The following is a 4,624-nucleotide window of genomic DNA, read 5'->3' as shown; positions in this document are numbered from 1 at the left end:
ATAATGTTCATAGCAACATTATTCACAACAGCCAAAAGATGGAAACATCCCCACTGTCCATTGACAGATAGATGGATAAATAAAATGTGGTATGCATACCATGAAATATTATTCATCCCTAAAAAGGAATGCAGTTTTGATATTTGCTACAACATGGATGAACCTTGAGTTATGCTAAATGAAACAAGTCAAACCCAAAAGGACAAATACTGTATGATTCTATTCATCTGAGGCCCCTAGAGTAGTCAAATTCAGAGAGACAGGAAATAGAATGGTAACTGGGCACAGTGGTGCATGCCTATAATCCCAGGGGCTCTGGAGCCTGAGGAAGGAGGATCCAGAGTTCAAAGCCAACCTCAACAAAAGCGAGGTGCTCAGCAACTCTAAATAAAGAGACCCTGTCTCTAAATAAAATACAAAACAGGGCTGGGGATGTGACTCAGTGGTTGAGTGCCCCTGAGTTCAATCCCTGGTGAGGGAGGGAGGGAGGGAAGGGAAGGGAAGGGAAGGAAGGAAAGAAGGAAGGAAGGAGAAGATGGGGGAGGGGGGAAGCAAGGAGGGAAGAAGGAAGGAAGGAAGGAGAGAGATTGCCGGAGACTGGGTACAGAAGGGAATTGGGAGTTCTGCAGGGATGGTGGGCATGGTTACACAGCAATGAAGCCACTCAATGCCCTTGAACTGTAAACTTAAAATGGTTACACTTTTAAGTCTTATGTTATGTATATTTTACCAGAATTTCTTTTCTAGTACTAAGGCTATATCCCAGGACCGCTCTGCGTGCTAGGCAAGAGCTCCATTCTTATTTTGAGACAGGGTCTGTGGAAGATGGTGGCCCAGAGGGAGCCCCTGGCAGGTGTGCTTGGGGGCCCTGTGGCGGTGTGGAGACCTACAGAGGAATGAGACGTCCCGGCCGAGGTAGGCGGTCGGTCGTGGGGGGACTGCCCATGCTGATGTTCATTCGCTGAGCCAGAGAGCCCAGGAGGGGAGCAGGTCTGGCAGGGAGGGTGACCAGGACAGGGTGAATGGCTGAGTTTGGAAGCCCATCGGTTGTCCCAGGGGACACAGCCCAAAGACAGGCAGTAGACGAGTCTGCAACACTGAAGAGAAGTCTCGCCTAAGGACTCAGCTGCCAACATGTGCCATTTAGAGTCCAGCCCAGGGGAGCCGCTCAGAGGACCCCAGCCTAGCTAGCGAGATTGAATCTGCAGAGCTCGGGCCCTGTGCAGCACAGTGCGCCTCACCTCTGTCCGAGCTTTACGGGTCCCATGCCCCTCAAACCCTCTCCTCCCACTGCACCGGGGGCTCCACCTCTCCCGGTTTTTGAACCCAGGGGTGCTTAACCACGAAGTCACAACCCCAGCCCTTTTTGTTTTCATTTTGAGACAGTGTCTCACTAAGTCCTTAGGACCTGGCTAAATTACTGAGGTTGGTCTCAAACTTACAATCCTTCTGCCTCAGCCTCCCAAGATGCTGGGACTACAGGCATGACCCTTATGCCCGGCTAAAGGATTCCTTTTCTCCAGCTTCCTCTTAAATTTTTATCAGTCAAGCTACTGTTGATATAATGTTATATAACATACTGCCCCCAAATCCCAGAGGCTTGTAATAAAAACCATTAAGCTCTCCCTCACAGGTCTGTAGTCAACTGGGCAGCTCCCACCTCAGGGTGCAACTGGAGTTTGACCCATGGGTCTCCACACTCAAGGGCAGACGCTGCCTGGCATTTTCCTTTCATTTTTATTTTATTTTATTCTGGGGGTACCGGGGATTGAACTCAGGGGCACTCAACCACTGAGCCCCATCCCCAGCCCTATTTTGTATTTTATTTAGAGACAGGGTCTCACTGAGCTGCTTAGCACCTTGCTTTTGCTGAGGCCGGCTTTGAACTCGCAATCCTCCTGCCTCAGCCTCCGGAGCCACTGGGATTACAGGCGTGCGCCACCATGCCTGGCTGGCGTGTTCCTTTCAGACTAAAAGGAGCATCAGGCCAGGCATAGTGTCGCACACCTCTAATCCCAGTGGCTCAAGAGGCTGAGGCAGGAGGATTGCAAGTTTGAGACCAGCCTCCGCAACTTAGGGAGGCCCTAACCAACTTAGTGAGAACTTGTCTTCAAATAAAAAATAAAAATGGCTGGGGATATAGCTCAGGGGTAAACATACCTCTGAGTTCATTCCTCAGTAGCCACCCCCACAAAAAAAGGAAGGAATAAAAGGAGTACCAGAGGCAGAACCAATCCTGCCAAGCCTCACACTCACTTCCATGTAACATGACCAAGTCCAACATCAATAGGGCAGGAAGGGGGTCAAAGGTTTGCAGAACAGTAAATGCAATCTGCCACGCATGGGCTTCTCTCAGGCTCTGCCTTGCTCCTCTGTCTCTCTTTGGGCGTGTTCCCCATGGACATCACTCCTGAACCTCGACAACAGAGATTCGCGAATCCATTCCTCTGGCACCAGCACCATGTCTGTTTTGTGACAGGGCATTTCCATTGGATGTCCCGTCACAGTCCCAAAATCCATGCATCTGGAAGTGAACTCATTCTTTCTCCCCATCCGGGTCTTTCCCCCATCTCTGCATGTGACACCAACCCCTCCCCAACCACTTACCAGAAAGCTGGGAGTCAGTCCCTGCTCCTCCTCTTCTTCACCCCAGTCAGTGTCCAGGTTAGTCAGCTGGACCTAGTAAGCAGGCCACATTCCGTCCCCCTCCTCTCACTGCTGCCGTCCAGCCCTGGATCACCGCAGATGCGCTCCTCCGCCCTCCCTTGCCAGCCAGAGGCATGTGTTTAAGGCAGATTTAACCTGGGCATGTGATTGCTTGAAACTCTTCAGTGGTGGCTCCCCATCTCACCTGGGGTGAAGCCCAAGCTCCGCAGCATAAAAGTTCAAGGTTCTCCTTTGCTTTCCAGGGCTTGTTCTGGATAATGGGGATGGATGTGTGAACAAGAGAGCCATGGGCCCTGCTCCCTGGTCCCTGCAGATTACGGGAGAAGAAGACAGCTCCTCCAGGGCTTCTGGTCTAATGTGACAGGGCCATGATGGAGTGCACAGGCCCCTGTGGGCATGGCGTGGGGTGCTAAGCTGGACCCGGTGTGGGGGAGGGGACCTGGAGAAGGTAGCCTTCCCTAGACTGTAATGGGAGAAGCTGGAGACAGGTCTGCGGAGCAGTAAGTCTGATGCAGGAGGAGCCAGTGAAGGAGAAGAAGGATCAGGACTGCCCAGAAGGGTCCTTGGAGAGGAATCCTGGGAGAGGCAGCCCAGGGAAGAGCGCTGCAGGAAGAGAGTGACCAAGCGAAGGCTTACGTGAGATGGCTTTTGGAAAGAACTCTGTGAAGGGCATGGTTGGCCTGGTGGAAGCAGTTTTGGGAGAGCCACTGTGGCAGAAGCCAGATCGCGGTGGCAGAGGGTCGACAAAAGGGGACAGCAAGTGCAGATAACTCCTCCAAGCAGTGCGGCTGGGAGGGTGGAGGACAGGCGAGCATGAGAGACAGCTCTGCCGTGCAGTGGCTGAAGATAGGAGAGACTGGAACCTGCGTATAGGCTGATTGGAAGGAGCCAGTAGACAGGGAGAGGACAACCTCAACACGAAGCCCCAAGAAGATGGGAAGGGAAGGGACCCTGATGGAGCTGGCACACAGAGAGGAGGAGACTCTGCCTGTGCCTCAGGACTGTGGCACTGAAGGATCGAGCACCAGGCAGAGCAGCCAGGCAGGGGGACAGCGTGGGCAAAGGCCCAGAGCAGGAGATGGCTCCCATGTCACAGCCCCCATCATGGGTCCAGGGAGTGGCACATGGGCACAGGAAGTATGAGGGACAGGGAGGCTGAAGAGCCAACTGGAGAGTGCCTGGCAGCTTCTGTATGGGCATTGAGTGGCCTCTGGTCCAGCCTGGCCACCTGTGGATGCTGAGGGAAGCTGCAGATTGCTTCGTTCACCTCTGTTGCCCTGGACTGACTTCCATGTCTGCAGAAGAAACGGAGGATGCAGGTTTTGTAACAAAACCTGAGTGAATCATTCTATCCTGAGGATGAATGTTCTGGAAATAGCAAGGTTTCTTCAACTGAGTCACTCCTTCCACTCCATCTGCGTGCTGCAGGGGTGGGGACACCGAGGTCAGCACCTGGCACCACTTTGTAAAGCTTGGGTATGACCCTGGGGGCCCCATGTTCCAAACCTCCTTTCTGGCTGTGCCTCCGGCAGGGCCTCCAACCCCTCCCTCCCCATCAGATCCCGGCGGGGCTGAGGACTCCAGAGACCACCGCTGGAGGAGCGTGCCAGCCGCCAGCCCTCTCACCCTCGCTATCTGGGGCACCCAGAGCACAGCTCGCAGGCTCGTTCTCTGATTCCGATTCCTGTTTCCACGGAAACAGACATCGGCAAACGTCACAGTCCCAGCTTTCAAACACGGGTCTCTTCCAAAACTTACTCTCACGTGATCCTTAGACAACACAATTGTTGGGGCTGCGGGAGCCTTAGAGAAGGTCCCCTCCTCCACCGAGCCAACGGGTCCCGGCTTCCACTTCAGCACCATGTCCTTTTTCAAGGCTGACCCCAACCTGAAAGGTCCAGGTAGCCATCCTCACTCGTTAGCGGGCCTGGGCTCACCCCCCCATAGAATAAGGCCG

The sequence above is a fragment of the Sciurus carolinensis genome, chromosome 1, assembly GCF_902686445.1.
Source record: "Sciurus carolinensis chromosome 1, mSciCar1.2, whole genome shotgun sequence".
In the NCBI taxonomy this organism is placed as follows: Eukaryota; Metazoa; Chordata; class Mammalia; order Rodentia; family Sciuridae; genus Sciurus; species Sciurus carolinensis.
This window is presented reverse-complemented; position numbering follows the sequence as displayed.